This window comes from Zonotrichia albicollis, chromosome 1 (genome assembly GCF_047830755.1).
Source record: "Zonotrichia albicollis isolate bZonAlb1 chromosome 1, bZonAlb1.hap1, whole genome shotgun sequence".
Classification (NCBI taxonomy): Eukaryota; Metazoa; Chordata; class Aves; order Passeriformes; family Passerellidae; genus Zonotrichia; species Zonotrichia albicollis.
In genome coordinates, this window is record NC_133819.1 from 24316418 (window position 1) to 24343856 (window position 27439).

At 39.8% G+C, this 27439-nt stretch overlaps 1 protein-coding gene and 1 long non-coding RNA gene across 2 annotated transcripts in view; both read left to right on the plus strand.

Annotated features, from left to right (window-relative positions):
• The window catches only part of LOC113459651 (uncharacterized), a 54579-nt gene extending 33530 nt beyond the window's left edge, over window positions 1-21049 (plus strand). The window contains exons 4-5 of the long non-coding RNA XR_003381094.2: window positions 9341-9424; window positions 9840-21049. This is a non-coding gene — a long non-coding RNA (uncharacterized LOC113459651). The remainder of the gene's footprint in view (window positions 1-9340; window positions 9425-9839) is intronic.
• LOC102071332 (putative acyl-CoA dehydrogenase 6) overlaps window positions 1-27439 on the plus strand; it is a 204552-nt gene that overhangs the window by 52644 nt on the left and 124469 nt on the right. The window lies entirely within an intron of this gene.

Here is a 27439-nt window from a genome sequence, read left to right on the forward strand (position 1 = left end):
AAATTAGTTGAAAAATGCCATTACAACATCTTACATCTAGTGATCCTTGTTCCTTAACTCAGCTCACAGTGCTGTGTGTTTGCAGAGTACAATCAAAAAGAGGAGTTTTCAGACACTATCCTTCTAACTTTCCCCATCTGTTTTAGAAACAGGCAAACAATCTTCCCTTGGAGCCTCTAACATCTTAAAGCACCATTTCAAGCCAGTGATAATTGCTGTGTGGTCCCTCACTGCACTCAAAGCACAAATACAGAATGATAATAACTGCACTTCTGCCTGCATGTCATATTACAGCCTGGTTCCTACTGGGAAAATCCTCCCTGTTTGTCAAGAAAATAGATCTAGGTTATGCCTTCTGTGAAAAAGTGGGAGTGAAAGCAGTGGGGGAGCAATGCAAAAGACAGAATGAGTTCTTAAGTGTTTTTTGCAGTGGTACAGCTGAGTTTGTTAAGCCTCAGACATATCCTGACATGACCAAACCATCCCAGGCTGAAATACGGCTTTTCTCAGGGCAGAGTAATCAATGCATTGGAGTCTGGCTTAAATATTCATTTTAAAGACCCATGATGGGAAGGTTTTAAAGACCAGCCATGGAAAATTGCTTTAAATTGAATACATAGATTTATGACTAAAAAATTGCAGTCACATCACTGGTAATGTATCTTATTTGTTCCTCATTTAAGAAAACCTTATAAATTCTAACTGTCCACTTTTTTCTATATACAACATCTGAAAGATCAATATCTGGACAGTTTCACAAGTCTGGATAAAGGCATGAAACCCAGAGTATTTCTATTATATTTAGCACTTATCCAGAAACAGGTACCCAGGCAATTAAATCAACCCTTTAGTGTGCCACAGTTTTATCCTTTTTTAAAAAAATTATTTTAAGGGCTACTTTTTTCTTTCATTACTGCAAATGGGTTCATAAGGGTGGCCAAGCACCTTGTGTCAGCCCTCTGAAGGCAGCTCTGCTAGTTCATGTCCCTTTCCAAGGCCCTCAGCATTGCAACCCACCTGCAGTTCCCAGGCAAAGCAATTCTGCAACACGCTTGTCTAACCACAGACCATCTGTGAAGAGCAAATGGACTCTTCCTCATTCCTGGAGGTGAGTCTGAGGAACAAACTGCAGTGGTCTGCCTTGTTTTGGTGGTTGATTATTCAGAAGTCATGACAAAGCCATCCTTTCTTTCAGATATAAGACCAATCAGAAGTGATTGCTATCCAACACTGAGAACTGGAAAGAAAGCAGTGGCTTTCAGAAAAACAAGCCTCCTCAAATACCCTAAACATCCTGATGATCAGTGATGAGGGATGCTAAAAGAGCTCTCATTTAGAGATAATGTCTGAAAATTGCCAGGAACTTTGAAGGATTTTTCCAGCTAATATACAGATATAAATCTTGGAAGCATTTTTTGTGTTCTGTAAATAAATGCAAGAAATCCATTCTTTCAGAGAGGAAAAATTTAGCTAGCCTTTTACTTTTTAGTGGTTTTTTTGTTTCTCTTCTATTTTTTCTCACAGTTGGGTGATTAATGCCTGCTGGTGATCCTGTGGCAATATCTCTGTGCCAACAGCAAGATGATAAAGGTTAAGTGAGACATGGAGAGACAAATAGACCCAACTACCTTCTCTGCTGTCTCTGTGTGTCACAGAGCAGTGTGAGGCACCTCACCTGTCAGCACACCTTCCCACCAGCATGCAGCATGACTACCCCATGCCAAACTCCATCACTTTTCTAGTCAAAGGTACTTTGGTTAATCATTTCACACATTTTAAAGCAGCTCTTAAACCATGATATTGACCTCTTTCATACAGACACTAGAAGACCAAAACAGATAGAAACAACAGAAGGATGGAGAAGACAAGCTCCAGGACTGGATCCTCCTCATAACCAGGGATGGAAGGAGTGCTGAACAGCTGAGACTCACTGCAGTTTCAGCTGGTGCTTAAACAGCTGAAAATGTGGTGAAGAGCTATTGAAAAATGGGAGGTGCTCAACCAGCTGCAATCCTTGTGCAGGGGAGGACTGAGAAAATAATTTATCCTGTGGATTCACAGCTGCCTTTAGAAGACAACCTCTGGGAGCAGCCTTCCCCAGATGCCATTCCCTGTTAGGAAATGGTCTGGAGGCAGAGCAGTTCTCCACAGCTTGGGCATTGATCCACATCTCCATAGGGAAGTAGACAAGATTTTCAGGAGGATGGCAGGAGCAGCAAAGAGGACACTGTAGGACTGGCTGGGGTATTAAACACCATGGTAGGTTCTTTGTAGGTTCTTTGACTGATGAAAAGCTTTCTCTCAAAACTGATTTTGACGTGAAATTAAGTTTTCAGCAAAACAGCATTTTTGTAAGTAGTGCCTGTGTTCTGCAGGCAGCTTTGATTTCTTTATTGCTTGAAAGAACTACCTAGAAGTTTCCATTTTTGTAGCTAAAAATATGCCTAGAATCTTACTTTCTGGGTGTTTTAACTGAAGAATATATTTTCCACTAGGAAAAAAACCCTGCAAAAATATGTCTAACTTTTTTCTGCTGTCAACTAATCTTCTATTTTACAACACAAAAAGTATATCTGTGTGATTTTCAAGGTACCTATAAGCATAGATAAAATAAATGCAGAATAGGATAAACAGAGTTTACATTACTTAATAATAAGGCATTACTTCTGCAAGAAAAAAGTCTTCCTTAGATCCTGTTAAATGCAATGAAATTGCCACCACTCTGTTACCTCTAAAGGTTTGGATCACTTTTCTCAGCAATAGACTTCACATCTTCTCTTAACCTTTAGACAACTGGATGACCTTCTGACTTTACTTTTCAGGAGTTACTTAGATGCTGGATGGAATGACTGCAGTTTTCTCTTCTAACTGTTTCCATATATAGAGAACAAATCCATCAAATTCTGCTCTGCTTTCTCTCACTGTCTAGCTATAAATTATTTTTAAATTTTTTATTTTTTTACTGTCAGGAGACCCAGGAGTTTTGAAGTCCTTTATCCACAAAGCAGGAGTGTATTCCCATGGACAAGGTGCACAGATGCTGCTGGCCAAGCCCTTGCTGTGAGTTATCAAGGCTTAGAGCACTCAGGCCATGCCACAGCTGTTTTGATTTTCAGCAACAGAAAAATGAGGAGATCAGCCTGTAATTTACAAGTATTTCTGTACTGAAGAAATATTTCACACTTTTTCCATATTTACTCCATTTTTTCATAACTTTTCCTGCCTCCCACCTCATCATTTTCCCATTCTGATGCTTTCTTTGATAGCTCTGCTTTTCCAGCCATGCCTACAACTGCCTCCATAAACTTTTCTCTTTCTCCTTCATCACATAGGGCTCCAGGCAGCAGCCAGCCCCAAATTACAAATGCCAAGGGAAAACACAGTAAGAGTTCCATTTTTTCATGTAGGAAATCTAACAGAAATATAATATCTAACCACAATAGGCCAGAAAGATTCCTAGAAACATATGTTCAAACCTGATGTAGGGAAAGCAACAGATTAGATGCATCCCTTCAGTCTTAAATGCAATCCAAAGATTCCCCTCTAGCACACTCTGCTCAGTGTTCCCCAATTTCCTGTCCCAAAAGTTTAGAATCCTACTGTCTGTACTGTGAGCCTTGGTTTACAAACAGCACTTCTCTCATCTCAACCTGTGACTGGCTTGGGAAAAAGAAGACATAAGAAACAAGCTTTTCTAACTGAAGAGACTTAATCTTTCTATTTTGGGGTTGCAAAGCAGTGTGATACTCTTTGCTATGTGTTGTGTTCTATATTTTGCAGTTATATCATCTGAGAAATTAGAAATGTAACAATGAAGGCAGCAGTCACACCGCCTAATACAGCAAAGAAACAAAAATACAGCATACTAATGAAAAATTACAAAAAATGTGGCACAAGGGAAATACTCTGAAAAACAGCTCTTTGGATGGAAAGAAAGGAATTTCCTGCAGGAATTTCCCAGTGTGAACACCAAATGGCATCCTGGAAATTAAATTTCCCTCTCTGGCACAGGAAGGGCACATTATGCGCTTTGCCCAGGCTTACCTTTCAGTGCAATTCACACCAGCATCAGCCCTAGGATAAATCCTGGCCTGGTCTCTCTATGGAAATATTTTCTTTGTAAGATAGTACTGTAAATTCACTCCAGCAATTGAAACTTGGCTTTGCAACCTGTGCTGGATAACGTTCACTCACAGTTATTGTCCAATCCCTTTTCTATTTTCTCCTCAGCCAGCACCAGGGAGAGCAGAAAAAAAAAATAAAAATTAGGAGATCTCCTCAGTGCCTTTAGGTGGCCTAAGAGGAGGAGATGGCATTGCAGGCAATGGATGGGTGTCCCTCCCGTGCCAGGTCAGCAGCAGGGAGAGCTCAGCGCTGCAGAGGTACAGGGGTGGAGTAAGGAATCAAACTGCGTCCCACAGATTTGGATATTGGGAAAAAAAGCACCTCGTTCCTCAGGAGAGAAGAAGACCTATCACATCCAGTTTTACATCCTTTTTGAGAAACAGAGTTGTATTTTTTGTTTGAAATTTAGGCACCCACTACATTTTCCATCTTTTTGGGCCTGTTTTTTTCTAGGCATTTTCTCATCAAAGAATGTTCTCTGTTGTTGTCTTCTTCTTTTTCCTCTAATGGAAAGCTGCTCTGAACTCTCAGCCAAGATGGGGATAATAAATACCTCCAAATGATCATTCTTTTCTTAGGTAAAGAAGCTCATTGTACCAGCACACAGTGTCTGCCAATAATTTTATGCTGTGTGTACTGTATTCACATTAAAAAAAAAGGTGGGATAATAATTTTCAGTGCAGTTTGTGGGATCAGTCCTAAAATCTGGAAAAATAAATGTATTTGCACACCTCATAGTACTGATTTGATTATTCTGTTAAATCAGAGCTGCTAACCTTGTGCTGCGCCTGTACCCTTGGACCTTGGATTACCACCAGGAATACAAAAAGAAGTGGGAAACTTTGAATCCTTAAAGTTAGCTATAAGGCTGGTTTTAAATAACTGACACTCTCTAATACTGCTTGAACATTATACAAGAACAACTCTGCATTGACTTAAAAAATAATACAAGAATACCCAAAAATACTGCTTCATTTCTGGTCTATTCTTGCCATGACACATAGTTGGAAATACAGTATATCACTCCATACAATTAGATGGTTTGTAGCATTTTATCATGGTATCAGGGTTTTAGCTGGGATAGAGTCAACTTCTTCTCAGCAGCTGTTACAGGGCTGTGTTTTGGATTGGAACGAGAATGGTTTTGATGGCACACTGATGCTTTAGTTTTCTGCTAACTTGTGTTTACTCTGAGTCAAGGATTATTTTTTTGTTTTGTTTTGCCTTTTTTGTTAGTTTGTTTTGTTTTTTTGGTTTTTGTTTTTTGTTTCATGCTCTGCCAGTGAGGAAGTGTGTGCAAAAGAAACTGGGAGGAAGCATAGCTGGGACAGGTGACCTGGAACTGATCAAAGGGATATTCCATTCCATGGAAAGTCATGCCCAGTGTATAAACTAGGGGGAGTTGCCTGGAAGGGTGGCTGATATGGGCTCAGGAAGGGGTTTCTGGCATCAGTTAGCAGGTGGTGAGAGATTGCACTGTGCATAATTTGTTGCTTCTTTTTTAATTATCATTATCATTATAATTATCAGTATTATTATCAATCACTATTATTACAGTATTTTATTTTATTTTTAATTATTATATGGCTCTTAACATACAAGTTTTACTTTAAATCTCATCCCCATTTCACCAGGATGAGGGAGAAAGGGAGTGAGTGCTCATTTTTCACCTGAGCTTAAAACCACACATATGGTTAAATGAAATCACACCAAAAGAAATCTTCTTTTTGCACATACTTATGATCTATGATTCTGTCTAGTGAATGTGATGATCTAAAGTTATATCATGGTTTGAATTTTAAAAAATCTATCATAAAATCATAGTATTAAAGACTAGGGATTCTTTGCATCTCTCACAACTTTTGCACTTTCTTTCCTTTTAAAGGCATATTTCTCCCTGTCCTGTTTATTTGAGCAAAATGCAATGCCTTCATTGCACTTTGGTCTCAGTTTTCTCCTAATGCCCTTCAAGTCTTTGCTTTGCCTTCACAGGATTGCCAAAGCAGCACCTATGTTTGCAGAAACCGGATGTTTTGGGAGTTGTGCTGTAACTGTACAACTCTTTCCAGCAGTAGTGTTAGTATCTTGTCCCATGTCTCCAAATGGGACAGATGCAATTCCACAATTTTTACTCTTACTTCGCACTCCAAACTCAGTTACACCTCTCTGATAAATGCACAAAGTTTTCAACACACTTCCATTTTAGCTCATATATAAAAATTAAAGCATTAGAATAATCTTAATATTTTTTGTCTCTAGTAATGACAAATTGAAAACAGCTAATTTATAGAAGACAAATTTTTCCACAAAATGTATTTTATATATAGCCTCACTAAAAGTGATGTGATGATAAAGAATATCAACAAGAGGTTTCTATGGGACATAAAGAGCAATAAGATGAGGGAGTTGTTGTTTCTCCTTTTTTTTCCTTTTATTCTTTCACAACAACAGTCTCATTACCTGCTTTCATTGTCTTGGAATGCTTTTTAAAACCTCTAAATCATGGAAAAGAGTTGTCTTATTCTTTCCAATGTCTGATAATTCGGTGGCAACATTATCTGCACCTGGTGTTTTGTTGCTCCTGAGCTCCTGATTGCCCCTTAAATCACTTCAAAATTCAATCCTTCCACAAATAGCTCATGTGTCTGGAAGACATCTTTTTATTTACTATCTCCCTGTAGTGGACACCTAAAAGTACTTTTCCATGCTCTTCTGTAATTGAGTTTTTTATAGTGAAAAGCATTCCTTATTTGTTCTTTATCAGACATAGATGTGGCTAATATCCTCTCTTCCATGCATCGATACCCTTATAAAATGTGTTTATTTTACTAATCTTCCTAATCTAATTCATTTTTTCCCCTCAAGCCATGGAAGTATTGCCTTTCTGCTTGCACTGCTGACCTCATGAGTTTCCTTCTGACTTTAGAGTGTTTCTCATCTGGAGTTCAATTCTGATTCTGAAGGCTCCAACATTGCTGTATGTCAATCTCAGCTATTTTCCTGCAATCTTTATCAAACCACACTTTTTCCATTATTTTTGAATTTGTTCCTACTATCTATTCCAATGTTTTCTTTGCCATCTCCTAGCAGGGTCTCACCTGGTATCAGTTTTCTCATAAACATTCCAAAATTTTTGGAAGATTCCAAACACTTTTAACTTCTGACCAATATTCCTCTCCTTATTCTGTATTCTCCAAAGAGTTTGTATTTTCTCCTGTGTCTCATCTGTTTTGTTTAATTTTGCTCAGTTCTTGGTTGGAGGCAATCATTTTCCTGCAGTACAGAGTGCTCACCTGCAGCCAACTCCCCATCTCTTTCTGCTGTGTCTTTAACATTCTCATCTGGACCCCACAAATCTTCCTTCCCTTCTTTGGGTATCAATCATCCAGGAAAACACTAGCAATTTAAATAAACTTACCTTTAGCTCTTCAGAGGACCAATCTTGTATTTCATGATCACTGAGCTTCATCACAAGGGTTTTCTGTGCCTCCCCTTAAACGATAGGCAGGAGTGCAGAGAGAACACCAAACCCAGTTGCTGCTGAGAGTCACCCAGGTCCCATTTCATTCTCTGCAGCTACCTCTTCATTGCAAAAAGTGCCAAACTCCAGCTTCAAGAGGTTGGTTTCATTATTTCACAGCTGAGATAATCACAACTCAGAGGTTCCTGGTTTATGTAAAGCCAAAATCCTGGATGTTCATATTCTCCTGTATTATTTCCACAGCTCAGATTATTCAGCACAAAAAAAAAAAAAAAAGTATATGAATCCATTTATATTTCCTGGTGAATGGACCAACAATGTGCACAACAACCAATTCGCAGGAACAATTTCCTTAGGCTAATCATTATCCTTCTGTATATCTGACCTGGATAACTTTGGGCATACCTGCGGCAATGCAAAACATAGGGAAGAGGTACTGGTAAAGAAAAGTCTAAGGACTGTTTTAAACAGCGGATAGTACATGCTTTTGCACAATACTTTGTCCTATTTACCAACTGAAGAATTAATTCACTCTGTAACTTAATGTTTTAAAATTCTAAACATACAAAAGTCAACAAAATATAAGTAGGAAAACAACTAAGACAGCTGACGGAGGAAGGGCAAGCAAATTTAAAGCAAATAATAAATAATAACTTCACATTTATTAATTTTTTGTAAACAAAATTTAACTTAAATGGCATCACTTTGAGCCTTATTTAAAGTCAGGCTGAGTATGCAACTCTATGCCTAAATCACATTGACTGAAAGAATTGTGCCCACTTACAAAGCTGAACATGGATCTTGAAGTTAATGGAAGCCTCCATATAGAGTTTATTAGAAAATATGTTTAATACAAACATGATGTTCTGCCCACTTTCACACAGAGGGCTTTGGAGAAAGCCTCCCAAAGAAGGTGAGTTCCGCGTGCCACAGAGGGGACAGTGATCTCTGTACCTAAGAGCTTGTGGTGTTTGACCATTGCAGATTGATCCTGCTGATTCCTCCACAGCTCCCACTAGTGCAAGGGAATCACAGGCACAGTGCCTCATTTTGTGTCCTAACAGAGGGTTGCCATGGGAAGAGATACTGAATTGTGTCTTAGCAAGCCCTTCCAACCTCAGCCCTTCCAACAGTTAACAGCCAAGAAAACAAAGGCTTACACTTGAAATCTATGCAGCAAAAAACAGACCAAAAGATAGGTTCTGGCCAAAGAACTCCACAGGACGAGGCACTCACATGTCAAGGCATGAGGACAGCAAACACATCATCTCTTGCATTACAGCATTCCACACCAAATCCTGTAAACCACAAAAGCTGTCTGAGCTTTGGGAGTTGTTGCCGCAGTCTGCGGGATCTTTGCCATACCCAAATCATCTTCAGCCAAGCCTCCAGCTGGCTGGGGAGCAGCGGAACCACACTGAGGTGGGCTGGGAGGAGGTGGCTGGGGGGGCCAGGTGGGGTCTGGGCCCCATTGCCCTTGGAGTCACCTTTCGGTGCTGACACCTGGAGGGGAAGCTGGCTCTTCCAGCCCACAGCTTGTGTCCAGCATGAGGAAGAGTGGGACAGGGGAAAAAACCCTGCAAAACTTTCAAACATCCCTTCTTTGGCCCTGGAAGGTCCTTCTTCTTTTTCTAACTAGAACCAGCTCATATTACTCAGAAGGATGATTGCTTAGAAGAGGGATATACCCTCTAACGTCCAGTTTGTGGACTAATTGAGCCCATTTCTTTGCAGAAGACTTTTCCCGGGGATTTAAGAATTAAGAATAGCTGATGGAATATCCTGGGAACTCTGTTTCATCGCGGAATATTTTGTGCGGTAAAATTACAGCTATCTTTTTCTAGTGTGCTTTCAGGGTGATGCTCCAACTTTAGGACTATGGGTGGCCACGGGTTGGACATTGAATTGCTAGGGAATGCCCTGGGAGGAAATTTCCTTCAGTTGAGGGTGAGAAACTAAAACAGCTTCCCAAGCTTCTCCATTCCTTTATGTAAATCTAGCCTTGTCACTCAAATAGTACTCCCTCCCCTGTTCTAGAAGACTCTGTACCTTCTGTTCACCCATTGGCCTCTGTTCCTAACCACTCCCCTCTCCGCTCCCCATTGGCTGTGGTTGTGTCACCCCACCCCAGCTCCTCCCTTCTCCCCTAACCCTGTTGGTTTATTTGTGTCCCAACCCCTCCCACTTTTCCCCACTTATATAGTCACCCCCCTTCCCTACTTTGTGCTTTCAGTGCCTTGTGGTCCTGTGAGGGAGGTCAGCACCCTTTCTCTGGCTCCTTGACCCTGAGACCCTTCAGCTGTGCTTGTGGACCTTCCAGCCTGTCCTACTCTCCACCTCACCTGATCTCTACCCTCCCTGGACCTTCTACTGTTCTGTAATAAACCCAGTTGGATTCCTTGAGTCAAGAGCCCTCCTTCATTCGCCGGTGGAGCGTGCATTCGTTCCATCCGGGCCTGTGTGTAAAGTGGGCTGGGGGAGCTGGTCGCTCGGACTGGGAGGGGTCACTCTCGGGAAGGCGGTCACCATGACAGTCCCTGCCCAGGGGTTCCTGCATAGGACTGGAAACTTTGTATTTAGGAAATGAAAAATTAAAAAGTGTCTTTTTTTTTTTCTTCGCCTTTTGAAATAAACTGGGAAGCAGTTTTTGAGAATTTGTGCTAATACAGCTATTTGAAGGGACTGCACAAAAGAGGCTGAATGCTGAAGACCCCCTCTCCCAGAGCAGAGAATATTCTTCGATCCTCAGCATCAGAGAAAGCTCTACGTAATTAGCTGATTTTACACTACTGTGAGGAAGTCACAGGAAAATAAACACAGAAGCATCCGTGGCTTTATTTATTTTTAGTAAAGCTTATATTTTGGTGTGTATCATTCTCACCCAGACACAGACCTTAAAGGGTAAACACTGTCCTTAAGGCAGCAATTTAACTAAAATTAAAAGAGGAAAATATTTTAAAAAATATTTTAAAAATACTTTTCTGTAGAGATGGTGATTCCTGAAAGCATCGCCTGCAAGATACAGGAAATATTCACTTTGCCTTAGGTTCTACTAGGTTCCTTACTCACATGAAGTCATGTTTGGGAAAATACTCTTTCTAAAGAAAATTAATAAATGCTATCCCAAGACTTCTTTTTCTCTTTTCTATAGACACACAGAAAACTTTATTTCTAGTGGTGGAAAGCACAATTTTTAAGAATGTATTGAAAGATCAGAAGGAAGTAAGGTAAATATTTTCAAGGATGTCTCTGATTATGCTTCCAATTTTGTGTTTAGCTTGCCAGACCTGACACTTTGGAATCCTAAAATGGAAACACATTAAACAAAATATGGTCTTTATCATTGATTTAACCACCACAGTATTAGAAAATGAGCATTTTTGTGGCTTTCTATCCATTTCCTGAATCAGGCAAAAAAATAAGTATTATGATAACAGTTGTTTATTTCAGGCAGTGGGCAGAAAAAGTGAGCTATTCTTAAAGCAGCTTGGATAAAGTCCTGAATGTCTGATTTCCATCTCCCTGTAACAATCCTGTAACAATCCAAAAGGCCAGTGATTTGGATAAACACTGGTATCTTCATATTTATTTTCCATATAGCATTATCCACTGGTCTTTCAATGTCAGAATTACCTCAATGAACTGGAAACTTCTTGTTTTGGTGCATAGACATTAAACAATTTGTATGTTTCAATTTCTACCAATGTCTTTCCTGGTAAGTCAAGCCCAAAGATAACCTTATATATTAAACTTCAGGCTAGAACACTATGTGTCAACACAGCCAGTTCACCAGGAGGTCGTGGGTCCCTTGTGCTAAGGGGAAAACAAATTGAAATGTGGTCCAGGCTATCTGCTGGCAGAGGCAAACCCCTCATTCAACCCCTCAATTACTTCCCCTCCAGCTGTTGTCTGTCTTTTCCATTTGGACTGTAACCTCTTCATTGCAGGGTCCCTCCTTCAGCCCCTCTTTGCCTGTTGCCAGGAAGAAGGAATTCCAGTCCCAGGATGGGTCTCTAGGTGCTGCTGTAACACCAGTAATAATATATGCTGCTGCAAATATTTTTCCAGATACTAAATCTGTACCAGGACTGCCTGGTGTCTGTGGCTCCTCAGAAATAGATGGGTGGAAATACCATATTTTCAGTTGACTGTGGCTCTCACACTGCAGGACAGGTGTCCAACTCATGCTGTATCCCAGCAGTGTGACCAGCTTGGGATTAATGAAGGTGCAAATTTGTCTAGCTTCCCTACAGCAATTTTTTTACTTTTGATATTGCACATATTTTCGAACTCAAGGGAAAAAAAGTAACAGGCAAGTACAGTGAGAGAAAGATAGAGTACAAAGCTAACTGGGAAGATAAAAGAAGATATTTGGTTGCAAGTAATGCATTTCCTTCTCTTTAACTTTTACTGGCGTTAGAACATGTCCTTCCAGAAGAACTTTCAGAAGAATGGAAGGAAATAGCATATACACCTGCATATTAATAAAACTATAATAGATACTTCTATTCCTAACGTTATCGACAGCAAAACAGCAGCATTTTGATTCTCTATGAGAACATGAGCACATGTCCTAAAGTAATATTATCTTCCCTATTGAAATCACAAAATTTCAAAGGGGATCAATTGGGCAAGATTTGGTCCGTGTCCCAGCACTCGATGGCATCCCATGCCTTTTGATGGCTTTGACATTGGGGAAGATTTTATTTTTTTTTTAAGTACCCTTGTCATGTCCCTAGTAGTTTCCCCACCAATTTGTGTCTTCCTCCTTGATTTTTTCCCCTGCTTTTGCAACATCTGTGAGCTTAGTTTTGGCCTGTTGTGGTCCTTTATGGTGCATGCGATGTAATTGCAGCCCATTTTCTTGCAGTCAGTAAATTTCCTGATTTTCTTTTCTTTTTTTCTTGACTTGCATTTCATTTGATGGTATTTCCATTGCAGAGTTTTCAAAAGTCCTTCTTTTCTGATTTGGCTTTCAATGGGAATAAATTTTGGCAAGCTTTGGTGTGTCTCCCTGCAGTTGCTGGCATGCATGTCTTTTGATGTCTTTGAGTATGGCCAAAATTTGTTTTTTTTTAAAGTATCAATTCCATGTCCCTCATATGTTCCCCTGCAACTTGTGTCTTCCTCCTTGCATTTTTGCCCTGCTTTGGCAACATCTGTGAGGTTAGTTTTGGCCTGTTCTGGTGTTTTGTACTGCACCTGATGTAATTGCTGTTCATTTTCTTCTAGGCAGTAAATTTGCCAATTTTTTTTGTTTTCTCCTTGAATTGCATTTCCTTTGATGGTATCTCTATTGCAGAGTGTTCGAAAGGCCTTCTTTTCAGTTTAGGCCTTCAGCAGGCATGAATGTTGGTAAGCTTCGGTGTGTGTGTCTGCCATTGATGATATACCGTGACTTTTGATGGGAAATTTTTTTTGCCGTGAGTTTGAGTTTGGAGAATTTTTTTTTTAAATTTATTTTTTTTAAATACCCATGCCATGTCCCTCATATCTTCCCCTGCGACTTGTGTCTTCCTCCTTGCTTTTTTCCCCTGCTTTTTTAACATCTGTGAGCTTAGTTTTGGCCTCTTTTGGTCCTTTGCATTGCCCCTGATGTAGTCCCTGTGCATTTTCTTGTAGTCACTTAGTCTCCCGATTTTCTGAGGTTTTTTGGTTTTTTTTCCATTAGATTTCATTTGATCATATCTCCTTTCTAGAGTGTTTGTCTTTTTGTTTCCATTTTGTAATATTTCCGTTCCTGTCCTACACAGAATACTTATTCTGACCCCACTCTTCTTTGAGGACTTGCCATTTGGTCCCTCCTTTTTGCATTGTTCAAAATTATATCAAATGACAATTAGTGTTTTATTCTATTAATCAAATGAGTCATTCTGAAGCAAATAACCTAAATACCTCAAATTGACTGTGGTTACAGCATCCACATAGTAACAGCCAGGCTGAATTCGGCTTTTATAATATGCATGTTCTTGTTCATATAATTAAAATTCAATCAGAGTATGGAATTTTTATGTTCACACAGGAAAATTAATTCACTGTCATGCAAGAAGTGGTCAGTGAAAGTCAATGATAACTGGAGAGGTTTTATATTTATATTTAGTTTAGACTGCTTCTGACAACCTGCTTAGCAGACTCTTGAGGTGTCCAACTGCACATGAGCAATGAATTTATACAAATACCTCTGAAGTCAAAACTCACAATACAGATTTTTATAGCTGTGGATGGGGCACAAAAAATAAATTTCTAGAAGGTTTTAAATTTAAAAAAACAACTACAAAGCAACAAATGAATGAACAAACAGTTATAAAAGAGGGGGGGGGAAGGCCACCCAAAACAAGTGACAGGTTATAAAGCAGGGAAGAAAGTATTTTGCTTTTACACTGTTTTGTCTTGATAATAAAAACTCATGGTCATACAGCCATTTTTACAGTCTAATTTTCAGTGCAGTTTTAGGTGCTAAAAGCCAAAGTGGAAAACGGGAGATTTGAGGGAAAATTTGTAGCTGGATTCAGTTTTGGAGGATTCTTAAGAGCAAGAAAATTGACCTACTGGAACAATTTATTGTTGAGCTTGATTTCATACTTCATTTATGGTGAGGACTAGCTACTTTCTGAGGGGAAGTACAGGAACACTCACGTAAATAATTACCAAATCACCTACCCACATATTTATTGCCAACTCCTCTACCCTCTCCTATCTTCACCTGCTCAGAGAAACAGCATGATATTTACCACATGTCTGCAATTTTTAAAGTTTTATGCAACCAAAAATCCAATGGTTTTCAGAATTTCAAGTTCAGTTTAAATTGTATTTAGTTCTTGCCTCTGTTACTACTTTGCAACAGAGAGTGCTAGTGGTTAAAAAAGCATTAAACCCATTTCCATATATGTGGATCTTATATATTCTGCCTTGTTTATATGACTCCTCAGTCTGAAGTTGAGTAAGGCAGGAGACCACCTTTCTTTTGCCCTCTCTGAGGCACTGCCAGACGTGGAGGTGCTGAGTGCTGGGGCCTCTCTGGCCCTGTCTGTGCAGCCCAGGCTCTGGCTGCCCTGAAGCCTGGCTGGCCCATTGGTGAGTGAGCAATGACACTGGCCGTGCACTGTCACCAGAGGCACTGATGGGGTAAGAGTGACAGCCTGGTGCCCACGGTGGGCCCGTGCTGCCTCTTCTGACACACCGTTGGATTCAGGGATCTCTTGGCCTCTCCCATGGAGAGTAAATCCAGCATGGAGTTGGCAGCACCCGCATGCTCAGTTGCAAACCTCGGCATATCAATACTTAACACCTCCTGACTTGGAGGCTACTTTTTTTCTCTGACCTCTTTCATGAAAGCATCCTATTTTCTGTTCATCAGTTCTTGCTGCTTCTTTGCCTTTCAGTGAGGTTATAATCCTCTAAAGGGTGAAGTTCTCAATGATTGCAAGAAGTCTACAAGGAACCTGCAAAGTGCTTTGGGGAGAAGGTGGGAAATAAATGCAAATTAATGTGTTAGCATGACAAACAGTGGTCCTGGTTTTAATAACAATTCACTTTTTATTCTCTGCAACTAAGATGACACTGCTGTTTTTAATTCATAGAAGAAAATATAATCAGAATATTTATTCTCTCCATGCATAGTTCTGATTATAAACAGCTACAGAAGAAAAAGCAACAAGTCAGACCTGTTCAGTCCTGTGAATTCAAAAAGCATGTTCATCTACAAGTGTTCATTCTTCTCATCTGTCACTCCAAGGCAGATACCAAGGACTGGTATTTACTCAGCTCACTGTCCCTGGAGAAGCTGTCCAAAAATGGGTAGAAGTCCCTTTCTTCACTGATACCAAAAGCTACAGTCAGTCCCAAAACTGTCTATTAATTACAGTGATCAGAGAAGGGACAAGCTCCAAAGACCTGTGCAGGACCTGCTGTGCTCACAAAGTTGGCTTTGCAATAACACCTACATTTGTGGAAGCCAATACAACAATTATTATGCTAATTTGTGGAAGGAGAGACTTGTAAGAGGTGTCCTGAGGTCTATGCCAGGCTCGGAGCTGTACTTATTCATGAAGCACCTTGACTGCCTTTGAACTCTGTTTGGCCTTTAACACAAAACAAGTGTCCAGCATAATTAGCAATTCAGCCTTGGCACAGGCACAGAAGTCGGTCAGAATGAACAGCAAAACCATCTGTATGGTGAGCTGGATAGCTTCAGCCCCTCACCTGTTCATGGCAGGGGAGCCCATTTCTTTGAAGTATTTTCCCAGTGATTTTACTGGCATGTTAAATTCTTCATCAATTAAGCTAAGTAATAATAATAGAATTTTGTAGTGTCATATGCCTAAAGCAGCATCAAAAGCTGAATTGATAATTCATGGATTTTAATCCTTGGTTTTCCTTATTGATTTAATTTTAAATAAATGTGAACTGTTAAGTGAACTGTCAGTGTGACAGAGCAAGGGAAGAGAAGCACACCCAGCTCTGAAAGTGTACAGGAAGCACGAAGCAGATCAAGAGCTGACACCTGAGATATGCAGAGGCTTCATTTCAATGTACTTAGAGAAGAATGCCTAAATAGAAATCTGTCTGGAGGCTGACCTGTCCTGTTTGGGCCATGTTGATGAAGGCAGCGACTTTTGTTTCCTGTTTGGGTTATTTTAGAAAGTTACCTGAGGCTTTGAAGTTCTGTCTTTTTCCCATTTAGCACCACGTTTCCTAGTCAATAGGAATCACCCAGCTCAATTATAGCCTCAGTTACATCTGTGTGTCCCAGCAGGTTCTAGCTAATGCATAAACCCCAGCACCTTTCCTGCATCGGTGATTCCTATGAGTGTGGGGAATGCTACAGCTGAGGAGAGGCAGAGGAGCAGCTGGAGCAGTGTCAGGCTCTGCAGCCTTGCAGGAGGTGCTGCAGCCATGAAGAGGCTTCACCTTGATGCCTGCAGTGCTGAGAGCCTTTAGAGAGGCGCTGAGTGTGAAATAGGATTTTCTTGTGTCTCAGGGAGGAAAAAGATTTTTCTATGAGAGTCAATGAGTGCAGAAACACTCTTAACTACCCTTATAACAGAAATGCTGTTTCATGACACCACTTTTCACACTTTTAAACACTACTTGCTTATTCACTATCACACTCAACCCTTGCTACATTATATACTTGGTACCTTTTATGATTTATCTGCCTCTGCAACTCCTGTACTGGTCCCCATTGACTAAAGTGATATAGGTAGTAGAGGGTAATAGCAGCACACCAAACAATGGATATTTATCTCATATACTAAAAAAAGCCTGTTTCTTAACAGGGTGTGGAAAAAGAGACAGTGAGGTCCCATCTCTTTGCCTAAAGAAACATATAGTAAATTGAATAAAAGGGAAAGAGGAGCTGGAAAGTGAGAAAGATGAAGGGGCCATAAACCAATTTTTTGCCTTTTATGGATGAAAACATTACAAAACCTGTAGCTTTATTGAGATTTCTTTGGGGCCTATGCTATAGAAAATGTTTAGTGTTCGCTTATGGGATTTTTTGGACACAGCATCTTGAAAGGGCTGTGGCTGATGGAGAGCTGTCATGATGGGATGGCCCAGTGTAGGATGATGCCATGCACAGTGTAGGAGTCCATATCTGGGTTTCCAGAGGCAAACTCTAGCACTGGTATTCAACTCATGGCAGAGAAAATTTCAGGCACTCTTTCCCCCACCCAAGCCCCTCTTCTGCTGTAGGATTTTACATAGGAGGAGATGAGCAACACCTTGTGGCTTTTCCTGTTGTGGTATGAACATCCTGGACAAAAGGAAGTGGTTGGTTTGTCTAGACAGATCTCAGGCATAGAACATGTAAGAGGCCCAGGCTTTTAACCCATTGTGAGGGTTGCACGCAGCATCAACTTTAGAATTTTTATTATAGCGAGGGCTGGAAACTTTGGACTCTGTTCACTTGATATGGCAGATTTCTGTAAGTCCTGCGGTAATACTTTACTATGTGGTCATTTACATCAGCAAAGATTTTATCATAATATTTCTCTGATTATTCTGTTTTTTCATGATTATTACAACAGAAGGATTCAAACATAGACACTGTTCATTTAAATCTTTCCTTTCTGTGCTCTGCATTTTTCAGCATCATGCACATGTGAGGACATTCCTTCACAATGTTATGCCACTGTGCCCTTTCTAAGACTGCTGATACAGGAGTGTCAGCATCATTGTCTCTTTAAATTTCTATTTATTGTGGACAGTACCAATAATCTTGGCTGTATATTTCAAATAATTGTTTTGTTTTAAAATATATGTTATCCATGTGTGTATATATATTCACATGTTTCTATTAACACCTAGTTACTAGCAATGGTTGAGAAAATATCTGCTTTTATAAGAAAATGAGGGATTTTTCCTGCCTCTTTGAATTCTAGAAATAAGTCTCCTCACATTAACACAATGTAAAAAAAGCTGAAAGATCCACGAGGTCATTTAAAAAATAACTTCCTAGATATTATTCAGAGAATTAGCATAGATATTCTTCTTATAAAAAGAATCTCTAATCTACTATAGTCTTGTTTAGTGTTTCAGTGCTTTTGTAAGAAAGTGAGGCTAATATCACAACACTTCTAAGTTATTAAAACTGAGATTAAATTGTGCTTCAGGGAGCTTTCTTTGGAAAAAAAATATATATCAGATCTGTGATTCCAAAGCAATACTGGTTACTGTTTTTTGTGGGCTTGTACTTCACATATCTGTGTCTGCATTTCATGAATTGAGAGAAAAAAGGCACTGCTACCTGTATTTGTGATAACATGAGCATAACAATGAATCCATCTCAGAAATTTCCCTGTGTCCTTGATGATAAAACTGCTGTCCCCAGAACTTTAGGATATTCTCTGTCAAGAATGCATCTGAAATATGTCCTCAGGGCTCACAATGAAAGGGGAATACTGCTGATGGAAAATTCCTATTGAATCAGTCACAAATATCTCTCTTTCCTCAAAGAATGTTTGTTCTGACATACTCGTTATGGATGAATCAACCCTAGTAATCCTAGGCCAAATCCTAGGCCGATTTCCATGCCTAGTAATTCTAGGCCAAAATCAAAGACTTTTTAATTCCCTTTACAGCTGTGTGGATAACTGAAACAGTTGAGCTAGATCTCTGTATTGTGCAGATGTTGAATAAATCTAAGAGAAAGAAGAATGTTTTGCTGTTTGCTTTGGCACCAGCGAAAGAGCTGCTGAGATGGAAGGGATGTATGTCCAGCAGTCCCCAGAGTGCAACAAAGAGCTCTGGGGTGGTCCATGAGATCGATGTTCCTGAGGATGAGAGCTTAACTTGCCCAGAAAAAAAGATCAAGCAGAAGAGTTAAGTCTGGTATGTCACTCTTTTCTACACTTTGAGACATTTTCTCATATTTCTTAATAAAAGTGGAGTTTAGGTCCCCCTTGGGAAGAAACAGGGGTGGGATGTGGGTTCCCTCTCTAATAAGAAGCTCTCATATGGCTCAGTCAACATCTCCTGCACAAGGGGTTCCAGCTGTGACCCTGGCAAAAGGGTGTGCTTTGCTCAGCCAAGCGAGCAGCAGATCAGCCCTGAGAGTCACTCGCCATGAAAACCAAATGCTCTAGAGGTGCATTCATCCTCTTGGGCACAGCAGGATGTCACACCAGAACTGCTGCCCATGGTGTCCCATGATGCCACCCAGAAGCTGGGTTCTCAGGGCAATGTGGGCACTCCCTGGGGTGAGATACCTTTGCCTGCAGAGCATGGTCTCCCCAGGTGTCTTTTGCAGACTCCTAGAGCCCATTTGGAAGGGGATGGACGTTCCAACTTTGCCCGAAGACCAGTTCCCCTGTGCCTAAGCTCCAGACACCCACATCCTCCTGTGCATCTCAGTGTCAAGCAGTTGTTCCCTGCATTGCAGATCATGGTGAGTTTTTCTCTCTTCTTTCAGAGCTCTTGGTCTTGCTCTTGCTCACTCTCTCCCTCTTTATGAGGGTGTTACCTGGGTGTTTTTTCAGAGCCTTCAGGAGGAGGTTGTTTACAAACATTTTTCAGTGTGACTTGAGACACCCAAGAAATGTGAAATGGAACAGAAGAAACTGGAGCACTCACAGAATTTGAAAGAAAACAGTGTATTCAGGCAGAGCTCAAGGTAGGCCTGCCAGACAAAATGCTTCCCAGCATGGAGAAAGATTTTAGCCTTTGGCTCCTGCTCATCAGCAGACCAACAATCTCCAGTTTTACTATGCCTATCAGTTGCTCCTAGTGGTTCATCTTCAGTGTGAAAACTTACTGACTGCAGCTAGAAAAAAACCAATGGATTTCCTATATCCATCCAGACAGTGATCTCTGGAGAGAGCATTAGGTGGCTTCTTAAACCTACTTTTTCCTGCTTGAATCTATGCTGGGTACTGCTTCTTCTTTGAGAGGTAGGAGGGCAGCTGAAAAAATCTCCTGGGTACAAAACTTGAAAATTATCTATTTTGCTCTAATGGTTCAATAGCAGACTGGTGGTATGAAAGCCTGGGAATTAGAGCTAATACCCTCACACATCTCTGACTCCCTTGGCTCCTGGCATGCATTGATGTAAGAGGGAAGAGAATGAGAACCCAGCTACTCTCCATTTCAGTGATGCCGTATCTAATCACAAATAGCACAAATCAGAGGCACAGACAAGCCTTGGGGATATGCTGTCACCCTGGTAAAACATAATGACTCACACAAGGCTGTACTTGGAGTTTTTCTCTTGCTTATGCATATGCTGAGCATTTCTGTAATACATGTGAGGTCTGAGTTCCCTTACTCCTTACAAAGTTTTCCCACCTCCCAACAGTGAGTGTGTTCAGACATCAGTCTTTGCTAGGCCTCCTGAATCAAACTCAAGACATCTCCTACTACATTTCCTGAACATATACAGCTGAGCAGATGACCAGGTAAAGTCAATTTACATAGTGAAACTATTATGAAACTCTGAAACTTGTTATACAGTGGATGATCATCCCTGTACCCAAGGGATGGGAGGAAGAATTTTCCCTTTTGTTAACACCACGAGTAAGTATGACTGCAATGATTAGCATGAAAATTATCCCATTTGTAGCCCCTGGGATACAAATGGCATCATGCTGTTACTTTCAGAATGCTGCACTTTGTCCTGTGTACCTTCCTGTATAGTGACTACTTTCTTTTAACAAGTCAGGTGTCAATAATAGTTCCCAGAATTCACTAAACATGAAGAAATTATAGCATTCAACAAATCCAGTTCATTAGTCTGGGGGCCTACTTTTAAAAACATAATTTTCTTTTGCTTTCATTCTCTGATGTGTCCTTCCACCTTCTGCCAGGGGCAACCCAACACTCAGGCATTCGGTTTCACAGCGACTTTCAGGACTTATATCCATGTTAACACCTCATTCCTGCCTTTCTGCTCTAGAATATGGCCTTTGTCACTCTGCTTGTTTGGGGTTTTTTTGGTTTTTTTTTTTTTTTTTTTTTTTTTTTTTTTTTTTTTTTTTTTTGCCAGGGATCTTCTGGGAAACAGATTGGGGATTGATCTAGGTTAAGTTCATAATATTTTTTTTTTAAATAGTTCTAGTTCCTGACTTGGTTTCCAGCACGAAGCAGCAGTGCAGGTGAAGGGAGTATGTGGTGTGGCAGTGGGAACAAAGCACCTGGGAAGAAATGAGAGTACCCAGGGTAGAGAAGGGCCAAGAACTTCTGACTTTGTCACTAGGTGCAAAAACTACAGAATCAAATCTGGGATTTGTGCCTGTATTGACAGAAAGAAATTAGGTTTTGCTCTCAGAAGTGCAAGAGCCTGGAGTTGTTTCTATAATGAATGCACTGCTGAACTCTAGAGGATGTATGACCCACAGTTAAATATTTCGGACATGGAGGAGACAGTAGGAAAGACATTTCAGATTAGTTTTTAGCCAGTATTATTTAGGATGTGAGAATAAACTGACCTGTTTTTCAAAGAAAGTGTTCCAGAGCTTCTGGGGAAGAATAGGTTTTGTTTGTCAGGGAAAACCAGTATTTTATATTGATTTTCTTAAAATTACTTTGTTTTAATGATGATGATTGTCCATGAGTCTGTACATAATTGCACATGAGGCATGGGAATTAAAAGTTTAACCTTTCATCCAGCATTGTGGATTTATTAAGTCATTTAATCTTTCTAGGAAAGGGGGATGATTCATATGTATTTGTATATATACATTATCTGAAATGGAACTGCCACTTTTCACCTGCCTGAGTTCCACAAAGCACCTTTGTGTCCATCCTGAAAAATAAATCTTATTTGGATTTTGACATTCAGCATCAAGTTCCCACTAAAATCTTGGGTTTTTACCTGTAAAGTGCAAAACTCCAAACATGAAAAAGAACAGCTTGAGTAGTGATGTCTTTATTCTGTTATTTTCTTACTATCAGCAAAATATAAAAGTGCAACTCTAATCTAAAGTCCAGAAAAAAATGATTTATTAAGGAAAAGTTAATTTGCATATGAAATAAGTTCAACTCTTAAATTCTGCATGAATTCCAAATGGAAATGGATGCATTTTATTTTAAGCAAGACAATGCTCCTTTTTTTCCCTTTTCCTGAAAAAAAACCACTTTCACATTGTTTAGAGCAATACTGCTGTAGATTGACATCTGACTTTACATAGGAAAATTAATTTATAAAACTTAAGCCTGTCTCTGGAGATATCACTGGAACAGGGCAGTAGATATCAACAGCTTGAATGCATCCCTGCTAGCAAAAATCAGTGTTGGACAGTCTGAAGGTGCAGTAAACTGTGAATTAATGAGTGACCTACAGAAGGCTATGAGAGACTTTCATTTCTCAGTTTTCCTTACCTCAAAGAAAAGTTACAGGACTCTGCTCATTTGGTTCATGGAGAATTGGCTTAGTTCCTGATCTGCTCCCTTCCTCCTCTGCTGCTTTCAGCTAGCCTCAGGCTAGTAGTTAAAAGCCCTGAGCAAACACAGAGGTTGGGTTAGGCTATGGTATCAAAAAAAAAGCAAGAGGGAGAGAGGGAGAAGGGGCTGTCCCAAGGGTTTGAGGACTATTTCAGCAGCTGAAAATGTTGCACAGAGGACTGTGGGAATGCCAGAAGAGTCTCCAATATCCTGATCAAAACAATACACTGTAAAACAGGTAAACCGTGTCTACCTGCACTACTTCCTCATGAGGTAAAAAGACTCCACAATAGCTGTTTCTGCCAAGGTGAAGTTTTTTGGATAGGTCACTAGTTGAACTTCTCAACTTTGCTGTGAGTATATTTAAGAATTCTGCAGACTGGGGGAAACTTGCAATTTAATTGGGGAAAATTTTGTTATAAAACTTTATGTGGGTGATTTTCTCTGTTTATTCTGCTATTAAAAAAAGGAGGAAAACTTCCTTTCCTTTGTATGTGATGTTGAGAGGAAATAATAGCACTTCCTCTGAGCCCCAAAAGACTCAAAGGGGTTTACAAAATGAAGAATCAATAAAAAGATTAATATCTTTTTAAAGTAATGCCTTTTAAACAAAACCGGCTTCCAGGACTCATTTAACTGCTGAAGCATGCAAGTTACTGCAATCATCAGCTAGACATGAGAAGATCAAAATAAACCACCAGTGTGGAGTCTAGACTTAGCTGCTTATCAAGTAAAGAAACTTTTTGACACATGGTCTCAATCTGCTGTTTCGGTGGGCTGAGTTCATATCTCTGATGCCAACTGCCTCCTATCACAGGCTGTCACATGAGTGAGTGAGTGAGGGACCTGTGCTGATCGCAGGGTATGTCATCTCACATTCTCCTTTACATACACTAGTGTATCAGGCTTTTCATATTTTGACACACAGTAATAATAGTTGCTTTCTGGGTTGTCTTTTCCCTCCCTTGACATGACTGAGTCAGTCTCCTGGGACCAAAGCTCAGCCACAACCTGCAGGAATGAGGCATCCTGGATCAAATCTTAGACCTTGAAAGACCTAAATTCAATTCTTTGCTCTGTGCACAGTGGTGTTGTATTCTTGTTGTACTCTATATTTCTCAAGTCCTATACTGTACCAAGCTGTTCTTCTCTGCAGCACAGTCCTTCATGTATCTTCTCAGAGACTCCTCCTGGGCTCTCAACCCACCCCTATTTATTCCAGTTACCTTCACGAGCTACAGCTTCTGCCCAGCTAAGGACTTTGCAGCTGTAGCTCGTTTGGAGTAACTAGGACCCACACATAGATCTTACAATACATAGATCTTAACAGGGACTCTCTCCATAACAATACATTTATTCAGGCCCCCACACAGTGGTAGGGAGGAAGTGGCTGATGACAGGTGACTGGTACATAGTTCATGGAATGAAGGGAGTAGCGTGTTTTCCCATTTCTCTCATGCTTCAAAAATGGGAATTATTTGTCCTGCCAAACACATATATAAATAACTTTGTTATCTGTGCTTTGCACAGATTGGTGTAGTCAGCAAAAATACATGATTATTCACTTCTTTTTCCTCAATGTTCAATGTATATTATATAGTCAAAAGAAAATATAATTTCTGGTGTCAATTATCATTGCCAAAAATTTGCATTTGTAAAACTAGAACAAAAATGCTCAGAAGAGGATGTGAAAAAAACCCAAAATATTCACATGAAACACATTGAAGACGGGAAAAAAGCATGGGATTTGGTAAAATGTAAGAGACTCTGCAAATATTGACCCTGGAAATAACAATGTTTTTGTGATGGGAATATCAGACAGTGGAAAAGAACAGGCTTGCCCATCACATTATGGCCTACAAGCTGGCTGACCTCTGCCCACAAGGTTGTTATGAAAATGCCACCAATAGAAATGTCCTTTCAGAGACAGGAGCCTGCTCTAGGCACCCTTGAGAAGGTGACCTTTAGATGCCCAGATAGCTTCAAGGTTCAGTGAGATGCAGATGGACATCTCATTTTAAAATTCACTATTTTGATCTTGAAACTTGACAAAGTTTATTATTTTTTTTGCTCTTGAGTCATGCTTTTATCCTCCTGTAAGTCAGTAAGGCCTTCAACTTGTCATCTGGATAAAACTAGAGTTTATGCAGTTACAATAGCCAGGAAAGGGTTTGCTTTAGTGGCATGTTTCTTTCTGCTCTGTGTCAGGGTATGCTTTGTGATTACTGTTTAAAGGTAAATATTCAGTGTGAGCATTTTGAAAACTTTCTCTTTATTTCTTTTTTTTTGGTAATTGTTCACTTTACCATGGTTGAAAGTTACTTTCCTTCATGCACATAGATCTCTGTGGAATGAAAATTTTGCTGTTCATCAGAATTGTAATCAATGCCCAAGACTCAGTTGGCATCTAACACTGAGTGTTAAGATCTATAGTCTAGTGCAGAGGCAATGCAGACACATAGAAACTAATGCCTAAAGGTAATCACATGAAAAAGAATTGATTTCCACCTTTCCAGTTTAAAGCAGCTATCCCTTTTCCTTTTAAATATTTTCAACTTTCCCTAAGGTCTATGACAATATTGTATTCACAGACATCCTTATTCTTCTTCTAAATGTCAGGCTGCTTATTCTAAGAGGTCTGAAGCTGGAGACTGTAATGTGCATAAAATAACTTCTTACACCAAAATATATAATATATTTAGCTGGACAAATCGCAGCAGCAACCAGTTCAGTAAATACATCTTAGGCACACACACATACAAGCTTATACAAATTATTTATTCAACCAAATAAAAACACCTGATTTGTATTCATGATGAAAAATGCTGTGGCAATGGAGGTTTCATTGGGACAGTCTGCTTATCTTACATAGCTATTAAAAAACCTGGGACGTTATGTGTGGATACCTCCCTGCCTCCACAAAGTATGGCAGGTTTCCATCTACCTGTTTTCTTTCTAGAAATGATCTAAGAAAGCTAAATTACAGGCTTTGGTAGCTGAAGTAAGAATGTAAAATTATCCAATATCAGTTGCCAGTAAAAGAAAATAGAGATAAATGCGAGGCTTTCAGGCCCTTCAGACTGTGGGTGGTGGAAAGGGTCTGCCTCGGTGCTGTGGACCTCATGGCTCTGCCAGCCAGCCCTCACCAGAGAGGGAGCTCACAGGTTTTCAGCAGTTTTCTTTGACTTTCTGATTATCTTACCTGGTACGGTTGCCAATGCTGGAGAAGTAACATTTTAAATTTATAAATGAAACCAGAAAAAGAACCCTGTCTAAGATCTAAAGTTTTTACCTCCTATATTTTATGTCTGTAGAAATTCCTGGGGCATCAGCATAGTTTTTCAGTGCTGTTGGCTGTACTCAGGTACCACAGGACTGAACTATGTAAAAACTGGAAAGGGAGAGAGTTCATGCTGTGTAACCAGAGAACTGCCCTGCTACCTGCAGCCATGAAATGATTCCATGAGCAACAAGTAAGGTATGAGGGTGGGGAGGGAAGAAGAAGATTAAAAAGGAGACTTCTGAGGAAGAAGAAAGACGCAAAACTATTGTTACCATTTATTCCAAATTTAAGTATTTGCTGCTTTCAACACTCCCTGGGTAGTTTTTTCCTTATATCTCTGCAATTTCTGATGGGGGATGACTCAGTTTATTCAAGTGAAGGGCATTTCTTGCAGTAACAGATGAGTGCTTACTAGAGGAAAAAAAAGGTATCTGATGAAGATTATTAAATTGCAGCCTTTCAGTACCTTAAAGGACCCTACAAGAAAGATGGAGAAAGGCTACTCATACAAAAGTAGTTACAGGGCAGGGGGAAACAGCTTCAAACTGAGAGTAGGTTTAGATTAGATTTATGGCAGAAGTGCTTTACTGTGAGGATGCCATGGGAGCTGGGCTTTCATCTAGGACAGGGAAGTCAATCCTGCCAAGGAGATGGTGTTGCCCATAAAGCTGCTGCTGCTGAATCCACAGTGGCACCCCTTTGCTCCATCAGCACAAGCCTCCTGCATTTCTTACTGTTCTGAGAGGGGAATACATGACATAGCTATTCCTCTATATAGTCAGCATATTTGCTTTGTGTTCACTTTGTAATGCTGACAGTTGCAAATTGAACAACTGTTGTTATTCTTGGCATATTTCCTCCTCCTTAGGGCACAACTCACTGTCCTAGAATTCAGAGGTTCTAATTATCTGAGTGTCTTGGTTTTTATTGTGTTTGACCAGGATTTTTTTTTAATCACAAAAAACAATCTGAGTGAAAATGATCTTTTCCTGATAGAGTTCATGGTTGTAAGAAAAAGGACAGAATCTGAGCAGATGATTATTATTAGCCTAAGCTTCAAAAGGGCCAATGTAGCAGGCTGCAGACAAGGAGGCAAGGTGCCCACAGAGAAGAATACCAAAGGGTAAAAATATTTCAGGACAAATGCTAATTCCTATACAAAGCAATATCAAGGACACAAAATAAATGAATTTATTTCAAATAAATAAATGAGTTTATTTCAAAGTGAAAGTTGCAGAAGGACATCCAGTGAAACCATGCATAAAAATGCATAAAAAATTAAATAATGTGATACATTCTCATTTATATATCTTTTATGAGAAAGGGAGAGAAAATAATCATCAGGAAGACAATTGAAACTCTTGGAACCTATTAGGTGTCACTTTAACAAAAATTTTAATGGTGATTCTTATTTAGATAATTGAGGGGACATTGAAGAAGAAAGTCCACACCAGGAGAGGGGAAAGAGCAGATTAAAGACTGTTTAGGTGAGAGGGATATATTCAGACTGAAATCACAAGATGAACATACCCTTGATTTTTTACAGACCTGGCCAAACTGTATGTGCTTGAATAATTATGATTTTTAACCAAAAAAAAGCATTTACTAAAAAACAGTGAAGTCCCAGAGAACACTGAGATGCAGAAATACTCTAAAGAGAACAACTTTTT